A 13,682-nucleotide genomic window follows, 5' to 3' on the forward strand; every position below is an offset into this window, starting at 1 on the left:
TATTTGTTACTGTTTTCTATTTGTTGCCCTTGTTCTTCGTTCCTCTTTCTGTCTTCCACTCTTTCTGCCTTTTGCATTTTTAATGGAACATATTATATGATTCCATTTTCTCTCCTTTCTTAGCATATCAGTTGTACTTCTTTTTTTACTTTTTTTAGTGTTTGCCCTAGAGTGTGCAATATATATTTCCAGCTAATCCAAGTCCATTTTCAGATAACACTATGCCAGTCCTTCTGTCCCATCCCTTGTATCATTGCTGGCATTATTTCCCTTGCACATAAGCATATACACATATACACACACACGTACACACAAGCATACATAATACATTGTTGCTATTATTATCTTGAATTAACTGTTACCTGCTAGATCAATTAAGAATAAGAAAATTAAACATTTTCATTTTACCTTCATTTATTCCTTCTCTGATTTCTTCCTTTCTTTATGTAAATGTAAGTTTCTGAGCTATATAATTCTTCTCCTCTGTAAAGAACTTTTAGCATTTCTTTTAACATTTCTCACAAGGCAGGTCTACTGTAACAAAATCCCTCCTGAAAGTGATAATTGATGGTATATCAATTAGTATCTCATAATTTTTTCTTGATAATTGAAAAGATAATTAAATCTGAATCTTACCTTTTCTTTTTATTGTAAATGTGTGAATTCAGTATGTCAACAAAGTGAAAAAGTAGATTTTTTTTTGAAAATCGTAACTGTTAACTCATGAGTAGAGCAGAGCTATCTAATGTTACTTGAACATTATGTGGCCTGGCAATCTGAAATACTTTAATGATACCCAGAACGAGGTGTTCTTCCTTTCTACACTGGATAGGACATTTAATTTCCGTGCAAACAACTAAAAAGGGTTTCTTTTCCTTTTTTTTCAAAAAAATTTTAATTGTGACAAGACACACATAACATAAAACTTAACATCTTAACCATTTTTGAGTGTATAGTTCAGTAGTGTTAAGTTTGTTCACACTGTTGTGCAGCTGGTCTTTAGAACTTGTCTCATCTTGTAAAATTGAATACTCATTAAACAACTTGCCATCCTTTCCTTCCCCCCGCCCCCTAGCACCATTCTACTTTCTGCCTCTATGGATTTGACTAGGTACCGCATATAAGTAGAATTATACAATATTTGTCTTTTTGTAACTGGCTTATTTCCATTAGTATAATGTCCTCAAAGTTCATCCATGATGTAGCATGTGTCAAAGTTTCCTTCCTTTTTAAGGCTGAATAATATTCCATTGTATGCTGTATATACCACATTTTGTTTATCCATCCATCCATCCATCCATCCATCCATAGACTCTTAAGTTGCTTCCACCTTTTGGCTATTGTGAATAATGTGGCTTTAAATATGGGTGTGGAAATATCTGCTTGAGACCCTGCTTTCAATTCTTTGGGGTATATACCCTACTGGATTATATGGTGATAATACTTTAATTTTTTTAGGAACTGCCATGTTGTTTTCTGTGGCAGCTGTGCCGTTTTGCATTCCCACCAACAGCACACAAGGATTCCAGTTTCTCCACATCTTGGTCAACCCCTTGTTATTCTGGTTTTTTTTTGACTAGCCATCATAAAGGTGTGAAGTGGTATTTCATTGTGGTTTTGATTTGCATTTCTCTAGTGATTAGTGATTTTGAGCATTTTTTCATGTGCTTTGGAGAAATGTCTGTTCAAGTCCTTTGCCCATTTTTTTAAGTGGGTTGGGTTTTTTTTGTTGTTGAGTTGTAAGTGTTTTTATATCATGTTTCTGTGTATACCCATGTTTAGCACAAAGAGAAAAGTACCAATCAGTTTATAAAAATTGAGCAATCATAATAAAACAAAATGATACATTCTCAAAGTAAAATGCTCTCATCATATAGGACAGGTAGATGTGGCTTCATAAGTGGTTTAATTAATAGTTATAATCAGCTAAAGTTTCTGTTGTTTATCATTTTTCCTCTAAGATTGCTATACAGATTGACATATCTTCTGCTTGTCGCAGTAAAGTTGCTGCTGGAGGAAATATTAATAAATTCCCTTCTGTGACTTTGACCATGATTTCAGAAATTGTGAAAAGTCACATTTTTCATTTAAAATCTTGGCTTATTTTGATAAAGGGACTCTAAAGTATCTTTTTTAAATTAAGAAACTAATTCTGGGTTATATTTTAAAGTTATTTTTAGTTATGTATTTCCTCTATCATAAATTTGTATTTTTATTAAAAATACTGCAAAAATCCTAATAATCGTATATAGAGAGCTCCTAGTTTTTATCATGATTGAGCTTTGGGCTTTTTGTTTGTTTTTATGTGTAAGAAAGAGAAGCACTACTTATTATCATGAAGAGATATTCGAAAATAAAGTCATGCCTTTGGTAACTTAGGATGCACATATCTTCTTAGTAGTATGGCCTGGCCTTTCATGTCCAAGTCTATAATAATGCCACAATGAAACACTTTTTGCAAAGAATCTGAATGTTTGGTATCAAAAATAAACTCCAGTTCTCCAGAGAATTTAAGAATATCTTTTTGCTTAATTACCCAGATTTGGGTTTAATTTTTTTGTTTTAGTCCTGGTCCTGGGTTAGTATTACAGAATTTAGACTTTAACCCTGATCTCAGATGGTTTACCAATATCTCCCCCTATTTTCTACTTATCTTCCTCTCTTAAACATATAGTCTTCCAAATTAGTTATCTAGTTTTATTACTGTGGTTTGGGTATCATCTCATATTTAAAACTGATACTTTCTCTCTCCTACTCTTCATACTCACTCATCCTTTCCTCAAAAAGGTGTGTGCTAGGTTCACGGGCCAAAATTTCTAATAGCCCTAATTGTTCATTTGTAATTTCCTTATGTTACTCCTATTTAGGTTAGATTTCATACATTCTTGTTGTGTTTTGCCCTGTGGGATTAATGTCCTAAGAAGGTCTGAGATAAAGAATAGAAGTAGATGAATAAATTTGAGAAAGATGCATGTTCCTTATATGTCAGGTTGGGGGTACACATGCCTTGGATGGCCTGCTTCTGAAGCTGCCAGTGATTACTGTAAACAATGTCATCTGACCTATTAAGAATTTTTTTATAATAGCCTTATTGAGACAATTTACATATCATCAAACTCATTCTTTTAAAATTTATATTTCACTGGTTTTTAGTATATTCACAATGTTGGGCATCTGTCATCACTATCTAATTTCCGAACATTCCTTCACCCACAAAAGCAAACCTGTACCCATTAGCAGTCATACCTCATTTCCCCTCTTTCAAACACCCTGCTAAGTAATAGGCTACTTTTTGTCTCTCTGGATTTCCCTATTCTGGACATTTCATATAAATGGAATTATAAATATGTGCCTTTTGTGTCTGACTTCTTTCACTTAGCATCATATGTTGAGCATACATTGTACTTTGTTCCTTTTTATAGCCAAATAATATTCCATTGTGTGAAAATATCACATTTTGTCTATTCATTCATCAGTTGATGGGCATTTGAGCTGTTCCCACTTTTTGCCTATTATGAATAATGCTGGTATGAACATTTGTGTACAGGATTTTGTGGATCATGTAAAAGTTTTCAATTCTCTTGGATATATACCTAGGAGTGGAATTACTGGGTCATATGGTAGTTCTGTATTTAATACTTTGAGGAAGTGCCAAACTGTTTCTTTTAAGAATTTAAAACTTAATTCTACAAACAAAAGTTTGGCTTCATTTCTGATTGATCTCTCTTTTTCTTTTTTTTTAGATGGTGATGATTGTGTTAAGGCAGATCCTTTATTACACCTACTTTTTGTTTCTTAATACCATAAACACCTTATATTAGACAAAGAGGTTTTAATAAACATTGACTGGAAGAATTGGCATAGCAAATCCCTTAATAATAATGCCTTAGGTTTTACTAGACTTGGGGAGTTGGAATAGGAAGGTGTAAGAATATGACTTATAAGCTTATTCTAGTTTGCCAGGTAATTTTCAAGATTTTGAATATGTAATAGCTAAGGCTTATTTAATATTTGTGTAGACTGATAGTGGAAAGGATTAAGGAGAACAATGATGATCTATTCTACCCTAGAATTTGGTCTATGATTTATTATTTTCAATGCAGTCTAAATAAACTTGCAGTATACCATTAAAATATTTTTTCTGAGTTTTTAAAGAGGAACTGTAGCTAGTAACAAGCAGTGTGATCTCAAGTATCCTACTCAGGTATGGCACCAAATTTTAGGGCACAGATAAGGATTACAATGCTCTTTAATTATAGAAAAGTTTGATAATATTTGAGTATACAAATAAAGATATTTTGGTATCTGCTGGTTTCAATAACAGTTCAGCTTATCTGAGGCAGCCGATTAAAATTTTCCACTTAAATTCCTCATCTGTTAATAAATCTCATGTACTCACCTTGGCCTTTACATATTTAAAGGCATGTTCTTTGCTAAATGTTGCTTAGGGTGCTTTACATTGTTTAATGAACATAAATGCATTTTTTCTGTCTCCTTGGCATTGTTTTACTTATTTACTTATTTATTTAGATTATTTATTTTGCTGTGTCCACCAAATTTCCGATTTCTTTTTTGTTCGGTTTTTCAAAGGGTTTCTTAATTATTTTCATTTTTAATTGAAAAAACAATGTAATGAAACAAAAAAAAAATTACCTGTGATCCTATGCTGACACACTGTCTCTCTTTATTGGCAGTGGGACTTAGAAAGTAAGGGCCAGATTTGAGAGATGTTTACTAAGGTGGACTCACCAGAACTTGAAACTGATTGGATATGAGAGGAAGCAGATGTGTACAAAAGTCCAAAACTACTAGCAGTTTTAAGCCTTAATGGTTAAGGAGGGCAGAGGTGCCATGAAAATAAAAAAAGGGATATTGAGACATTTGAAAAACCAGGTGAGTTTTTTTGTGTGTCTAGTTAAGTTTGAATTGCAGGAATGATATTCTGTCAGGGATGTTCAGTAAGCAGTTAGAATATGAAACTGGAACTGAAAAGAAAAGTCAGGACTAGAAGTAGAGATTTTGGGATCTTCATAAATGTAACAGTAAAGGCATGAGAGGGAGGGAATAAACTTGTTAAAAGACAAAATCTGAGGAGCGAACAATTCCATACAGAACACATACATTTAGGGGCTAGGAAACTGAGGAGGTGATAGGTGAGGTGATCAAGAGAAACTGACAGGTGAGGTGAGGTGAGGTGATCAGGAGGAGCTGATAGCTGAAAGGACTGGTAGGTAAGAGGATAATCAAAGGACAGTTGTTTCATGGAATCTAAGAAAGGAATATTTCTATGTTAAATATAGGAATTGAGGCTATTGAAATTTTGATGCCTTTTGGAGATTATTGGTGACTTTACAAAAGTAACTTCAGGAGAGTAAAGGGAAAAAATGAACTTTTCAGGAGGTTCAAGAGTTAGTGGTTTACCAGGAAGTATATAATTCTCTTTCAAAAGTTTCGTCTGTTGACCACAGCTTTGTGGCAGTCTGGCCTTGCAAAAAATAGTTTATTTTCCATATAGTGGTAAATGTGTATTGAGCTCTCAGACTACAAGAGTGACTTCCTGTGCTATATTTGTTTTTGCACTGATAAATATGAATTCTGCATCCGTGCTATTCATTTGGGTTTTTTGTTTTTTGTTTAGAGGTAAAGAGAGTTGATATTATTGTAGCTTTAAGTGTTAACAATGGAACTCAATATTCTCAGTTTTACTATATGTTTATATTACATATTATGGGATAATGAGATTAGTGATGGGTTGCTTTGGAATACTTTAGGAGTCGGGTTTCGCAGAGTATTTCCCTATGGAGATGAAAGTGGACTATAGCGATTGTGTTTTCTTAAATCAAAATCAAGACAGATAACCAGGTGAAGAAAGGCAGAGTCAGGGGCCATAGTTTTAATACCCAGATTTTAGAATTTCTGAGTAATTTACTGTGGGAGCAATGGGACAAAATATTTAAATTGGGATTGACTTGGAAAATTGGTGGGAACCAGTGGTTGCATGAGTTAAATGGATAGAAGGGCATTAGATTTATGAAACTGGTGAAAGAGAAGGTGAGGACTTGTAAGTTGAAACAAATAAAAATAAAGTAAACCTGGAATATTTTTCTCAATATTGTACAGTATTAGATACCTTCATTTCAATAAAAATATATGTGACAAAACTTTATTGTCATAAATTCAAGAAATCAAATGGGATTCTAATTTTATTTTCATAAAAATATATCTACACTGTAGGGAAAAGGTAAACTTGCATTACAAGTTTGTATTTTCTTTTCTCACCAGGGGACAGGAGCCTTTCTTTAAGAAAAGCATTTGCTTGTTTTCTAGACTGTGCAAAAACAAAAAAAAAACCGCACAAAACAAAATTATTACAGGCTTGAATTTTTTTTAATTATCTTTTTTCTTTTAGATTTTATGTTTTGCCACATTTATTATTTTTAAACATAAAATCTACAATACAAAGTTTTATTAAAAAAAATATTGAAATTAATGAATATCTCTACACCCACTCAGGGAGGATTATAAAGCTATGTTGGGGATATCTCCTTTGCTACTAGTTGATGGAACTGGGAATTGAACCTTGGCTTTTTTGGCTCAAAGCTGTCCCATTGTGAAGTAGAAATGAGGTGTAGGTATTGGGTAGAGAAACATCACTTAAGTATCCTGGTCAATTCTGATTTGCATCCATTTTCTCCCAGCCTTATCACCGGAGAAGACCTAAACAGTTTTACTCCCATCCTACTATTTGTCACAGGTTTTGCTGATAGCAGCTGGTATTAATAGAATAAGAAGATATGGTCTGCATCTTCAGAGTATTTATGTCTACATCTTCAGGGTATTTATGTTCTATCAGGATGTGCATATACGAGGGTACTTCAGAAAGTTCATAGAAAACTAGAATTAAAAGATAATACGAACCTTTCCATGAACTTTTTGAAGTACCCTATAAGCAGTCATTGTACGTTGGAATATGTCCTATATTAGAGGTGTATAAAAAGGGCTGTGGATAGAGATGAGGAACCATTTTGGGAGGCAGTGGATGATAGGGGTGTGTGCCTTTACTTAGGTAGTCTCAGGAAATGTTTCCCCAAGGTGATTTGTGTACTGACCTTGTAGAAAGCAAGGAGTGCTTGGCAGACAACTAGGAGAATAACTAAAGCATAGAAATCAACATGAACAAAACACAGAATCATTTTGTTACCCAAAGACCGATAAGATCGGCCCCTATTTACTTAAAAGCTATGTCCTTTATTACTAGTCCTGACTTAACTTCAAATGAGGAGGCATAGCCATGCATTTCTGAAAAAGAATGGCAGATGAGTTAGTCTGTTATGCAGCAGTGGGTAAAGCATGAGCAAAGATAGGAAGATGAATTTTGAAAGGCAGGGTTGTATACAAGGGTGCTTCAAAAAGTTCTTGGAAAACTTCACATTATCTTTTGATTCTATTTTCACAAACTTTTTGAAGTACCCTTGTATTTTGCAATTAAAGGTAGACTGCAGTTTTGTAGTTGCAAGGTTCTTTGGTTGTTTTAGTCGTTTGTAATTGTTATTATTAGAGGTGTGTATTTTTTATATAAAAGTCTGTTTGTAAACATTTAAGAATAGCCAGTTAGAAATAGTATAGTGTACTTTGTGTGGAAATTGCTCTGATTTTACTGTTTACTGCTATTATTTTGTATTTGAAGTTTTTTTAAAAAATTTATTTTGGTTTGGTTATGCATATGCAACTTGTATGGTAGGTAAATAGTATTTATTAAGATTGAATGGTTTTTGTTACTGAGAACAATTAAAATTTTCAGCTATAAACCAGATAAGGCAGGTCCATGTGCAGTGGTGTTTACAACTAATTGATTACAACCAGTTACAGGTTTCTTTGTTCCTTTTCCACTCCCACTGCTTCACTTGACTAGCCTAAAATAAATAAATAAAAATGTTTAAAAACCAGGTGAATTTATTCATTTAACAGGTATCACTGAGCGCCAACTATGTCCCAAACCTGCTACCTTTTGAAATTCAAATGGATTCTTCAGTAATTGCCTCAAATTCTTCAGAGCAGTGACAAAAGCATGGTTTTATGGATTAGGTAGCCTTAGTATTTTACTGCAGTATAACTTGTAAGCTTAAAGTAATTCCACTTTTATTTTACTGTATAAGGTAGAGTTTTAAGATTTGTATATTCTTGTGTGCATATTTACCAAAGGTAATGTCTTGTGAAACTCATATTGTTTTGAGGAATTTGGGGCAGTGATGTGTGGTCTCGTAACAGCAAGAGAGATCTTAAGCTCTGATATGTATTTATATCCCATCTTATTCAAAAAGGAATTTGAGTTAATATCCATTTTAGTTCTATTTCTTTTTGTGTTCATTTATTGTTTTCCAACAAATTTAATATTTGTCTATCTAAATGTGTTCTTAGTTCAAAGTCTGTTCAGTGAATATGAAGAGAAGTAGATACATTTGGGGGGTACAGCTAAATAAGACTTGCTGATGGACTGGAGGGGAAGGAAGGTGAGGTAAAGGAAGGAATCGAGAATGACTCCTAGGTTTTTGGCTTGAGCAGCTGTTGAATAGTAGTGCTCTTTGGGCATGTTTGTGATGCCCATGAGAAACCCAGTGGGCAGTCCAATAGATAGTTAGCTATTTGGCTGTAGAGAGATTTAATAAACACATTCTCAGTAACTTCAGTCCTTAGAGAAACAACAAAGTTGTTCTACCCTTTTAAGAACTCAAATCTTGACACACAAACAGCTATCTTAAAGAGGACAATCATATAATCATATTGCATGTGACTTTTGTAGGCCTTGGAGACCCCATTTATTGATTTAGGATTGGGGGAATAAAATTTCATGTTTTAAGAAATAGAGAAAACAATGTGTTTGGAACATTAGAACAAAGTGAATATTAAATTCAGATTTTGTTGGCATCAAAAATTCTAATGTATGAAAAACATTTCTACGACTTGTCTGAGAAGACTCAATAAATGTTTAATTCACCTATTTTTAATGTAATTTGTTTTGCATTAAATATTGGTCTATGAAGTCCAATAGATAGTCCAGTCTGTGCCTTCAGTTTTATAGTCTAGTTGATGAGACAGGCAAGTATTGAAATACTTTTTGTAAGTGGTAATAGAGCATAATATTATGGACTCACTGCTGGGGCTGAGGAGCAGTTAAGGACAGTAGGTTCAGGAAAGGCTTCACAAGGGAAGTAAGACTTTAGCTCAGAGTCCTGGTATTAACTCACCAGCAAGAGCAAGTTTTGAAACTGATGGTCAGGGTGGAGGGTTGCTGGTGGGTTGGCGGTCATAGTAAATAATGCTGTATGGTGGAAGCATCAAACTCTGAGTGTTATAAAAAGAGGCTAGACATTGACAAGCAGCATTCAAAATATTTTATAATTGAACTAAGGAATTGGTAGTTTTTCTTGGAGATGGTAGACTCATTGGAGGGTTTTTAAATGGGAGACTAAAATGATCAGACTTGACTTTTACAACAGTAACTGATGTAGGAGAGCAATTATTTAAGGAATTCATTTATGTGACTTTTTTCAAGACCTTTAAGAGTAGACTTAATTGAAAACATATTTCTTAAAGTCTTTTGTGTGTTTGCTTAGTTAAAAAAATCACACATGATAAAGGATGTGATGGGTCTTCATAAGCTTACATAAATATACCATTTAGCTATATTTTTGCCCAATTAAGACAGTAAATAAATGATTCAAAATCTTTTCTTGCTTTAGGATTATATGAAATAATTATATTACCTAATAAACAAATTATTTTATTAGTGTTTAGTGCTGTTCCCATACAGCCTGTCACATAGACTGTGCTAATGAATAAGACTCCTTAGTACATTATGGCATGTTTCTCAATAACATAGCAAATTTTTCTTTTAATTTTCTAGTAACATCTTCACTAGATCAGGAAGTTAAAGTGAAATTATATGCGTAGATACTTTTTATTTCATACGGTTAAATGAACTTTGGTGCTACCTCAATTCAAGCACTATTTGGACATTAGTGTTGATGATATGGTTTTAAGAAAACAAAACCTTCTGCTTTAGGCCAAATCCAATCTTCCTCTAAGATTAATTTATTCAACAAAAAAGCATCTAGTTTGCTGTAGGGATGCAGGGCATTTCAAATATTAATTTGTACTCGCAAAGTATATAGTTTAGTAGGGAAAATAAAATGTATTTTCTTTATATATTTATCATAAGAGTGGGAAATGGGAAGAGTTCTAAGAGTACGTATAATGGTAAAAAGAAGTTAGAAGGGAAAGATTATTTTTGGATGAGGAGCATCAGAAACTCTTGTTAAGGAGCTAGGGCTTAAAGATGGATAAGATTTGGAGGTGTGCAAGTGGAATGACTGCTAACAAGCAAAGAAAAAGAATACGAAAAGAAAGATGATTATCATGGAAATTTTTTGATAGAATCTTGGAAAGCAACTTTTTATGGTGATTTTTTTGACAGTCACATTGCTGGTGTAAAGTGTTACCATGTCCATACAGTGCTGGATTATCCTGGTGCTTTATGAGATATAGAAAAGTTTTTGGTTTTCTTATTTGCCTGTCATCAGAACCTTTTAATTCTTTTATTTAAGCCTCTTTTGTTTCTTATAGCCAGTGCTTTTGATCTCACTTGTTGTTGAACCATGATCTCCCTCTCCCCCATCTCCCTCCCTTTTTTATTTTGCTACTTGTTAACTACATTTTTCCTTCTTCATCCCTAACACTTCCCCAATTTCCCAAGAAAAATCCCTAATCACTTTTCTTAAAATTATTTGATGTTGCCAGCTTGTACATAAAATACAGAGGAACCTAAGAATTATTGAAAATGGACCTCCATTCCTCTGTGCTAACCAATCACAATACTCCTTCCTCTAGGGCCCAGAGACCTTACACCAGTGATTCTTAAAGCATGGCCACAGGTGGCAGCAGTAGCATCAACTGGAAAATTATTAAAAATGCAAATTTTCCAGCTCCACCCCAGATTTACTGAATCAGAAACTCTAGGGGTGGGACCCAGCAATCTGGCCCTCCAGGTTATTCTGGAGCATGCTCAAATTTGGCAGACAAATTAGCCCAGAATATGCAATTCTTTTTGATCTTTGATCTAGGAAGGGTTTTAAGGAAATAAATAAATCTGAAGTAGAAAATAACATTTAAAGAGTTTTAGTAATTGACTCAATAATGATAATTAACATTTATTTAGCAGTTATGTACTAGGCTCTTTGCTGAGTGGAGGTATTATCTTCATTTCATAGAAGGTGAGACATAGAGAGGTTAAATATGTTTGTTGTCATACAGCTAGAAAGTGGCAGATCCAGAATTTTAATTCAAGCAGTTAATGATAAAGCTGACTTTTTTTGGTAGGAAGTAAGTCCCTACTTGAAGATATATTTTTAATACAGTTGGGTATAATTTTCTTGGTGTTGATTTTATTTATTTTTAAGTACAAAGTAAAGTTTTTATGTGTTTTATGGACTTTGTATCTCTGTGTCTCTGATGGGTGTGAAAATTTCTAAGTACAGTGTTTAAGTAGACTTTTACTTTAGAAGAACATTCTTAATTTTAAGCTTGAATGTAGAAAGTATTTCACAGTGTGCCAGGCTTTAAGAAAACTGGATAAATAAATAAAATTTCAAATTTAAATTAGATATTTATTTGCGATACAAAGGTATTCACAAGGTTTATTATATGAGAAATGTAAAGTATTTCGCATAAAATCTTTGTACATTTCTTAACGCAGTTTGTCATGTGAAAGAAGAAATGCTTGGAGCGATTGCACCAGGTATTCCAGAAGTACATTCATATTTTATAATTAAATTCATCCCCTCTTCCCTTTCCTTTGTAGTCATGTATTTTTTTTCAGTGACAGTGACCTAAGATACATTCCTTTCCCCCTGTGTTTCAAATCTTTAAATTGATATCCTTCTATAAGTCAGATTCACATATAATATTTATTAATGGATTAAGATACTATAAATATCTGAAAATATATCTGTATTATTAGTCCACTTCTGTTGCTTATAACAAAATACATGGAACTGGGTATTTTATGAAGCAAACAAAATTTATTGCTTACAGTTTTGGAAGCTAGGAAGTCCAAAGTCCAGGGAACATGTCTAGTGAGTCTTCTGTGGCTTTACAGCTATACAGGGGTCTCACATGGCAGAACATGATGGAGCAGAGAGAGACAGACTTCATGCTCCCCTTTTAAAGTCCTCAGATCCATACCCCTGACCACCATTATTAATCCATTCTCTGTCGCGTGGTCCTACAATCTAATCACCTCTTCAAGGTCCCGTCTTTCAGTTAGTATAACAGGATTTCCCACCCTCAACAGTTACAGTGGTGATTAAGTTTTGGGGGGATATTCAACTCAAGGCAGTATCTTTTCATATATTTGATCTTTGAGCAGAGAAAATACAAAAATTGTGATTAAATATTCAAGGTGTGTATGTAAGTAAGCATGAGTATCTTTGTTAATATGGAGTAATGAGATCATGGACAATCTTTTCTACTTTCCCTTTACTTTTTTTTTTATATTAAATTTTTTGAACAAGCATACTTTCATATAATCAAAGAGGTATAAAAAGATATGTAGTAATGTCTCCTTCCCATTTGTTTCCCACAGCTACCCATTTCCCTTACCCCCCCCACACAACCTCTATTATAGTTTCTCTTCCAGAAGTATTTTATGTACATGTACAAGCAAATACAAATATATCATATTTGATTGTATGAATGAAACAAATCTATTTATACTTGACCTTTTTGATTGCAGTTTTTTGTTAATAATCAGTGCTGCAGTTAATAACTGTGCATACATCATTTCATGAATATGCCATTTTTATATGGAGGACAAATTTGTAGAAGTACAGTTCCTAGGTTAAAGGATTATGTGCATTTGTCATTGCCAAATGACCTTCCTAGGAGGTGGTGCTAATGTTCTTTTCTGCCAACATTGTATTGAAGTTCTGATTTCCCTACATTCTCACCAGCAGCCCATTTACTTTTGAATACAGTTTTTTACCCCCCAACACATGTATATATTTTCAGAACTTTATTACCACAGGAAATAGCATCATTAATGTGGGATATTTTACTTTGGCATTGTGGTAATGCTGAACAAGATTTTAATAAGTCTTTTCATCTTAAAGAAAAAAATCTGTATTCCTGTTTTAGGTCCTTAAGATTGTGATGATAAAATTTAGTTTTTTTCAAAGAAAAAAAGTTTTACCATTGTATATATAAGTGCCTATTTGTAAAATTATTTCAAATGCTTTATGCTAAAATATAATAAGAATAAGGAAAGAATCTTGTATTAAAGCTCTGTGATTTTTAAAAAAATATAGAAATAATATTCTTAGTTGCTTAAGTATCAGTATCTCAAGTAGCAAAACTAAAATGGTGAAAAAGTTAAATGTTACCAAACTTCTTTTCATTTCTCTTGTATTTAATAATTTGTTGAATAGTGCAACCAGAATGTTTTCATTTTCACCAGTGTGTCTTTAAGCCTGAAAGAAAGTAGCCTCCTTTGAAATTACATTTCAGCAATGTAGTTGAGGACAATTTAAACAATTCACAATGCTGACTTTCAGTGCTTCTGAAAGCAGGAAGTATATTACTGACATGGAGAAATATTCTAGCCCAAAGAACATCCCTACTGCCATATG

At 33.3% G+C, this 13,682-nt stretch overlaps 1 protein-coding gene across 1 annotated transcript in view; it reads left to right on the plus strand.

The window, feature by feature from the left end:
- The window catches only part of PTPN12 (protein tyrosine phosphatase non-receptor type 12), a 106,013-nt gene that overhangs the window by 25,434 nt on the left and 66,897 nt on the right, over positions 1–13,682 (plus strand). The gene's annotated exons all lie outside the window — the stretch shown is intronic.

The sequence above is a fragment of the Cynocephalus volans genome, chromosome 6 (genome assembly GCF_027409185.1).
Source record: "Cynocephalus volans isolate mCynVol1 chromosome 6, mCynVol1.pri, whole genome shotgun sequence".
Taxonomy (NCBI): Eukaryota; Metazoa; Chordata; class Mammalia; order Dermoptera; family Cynocephalidae; genus Cynocephalus; species Cynocephalus volans.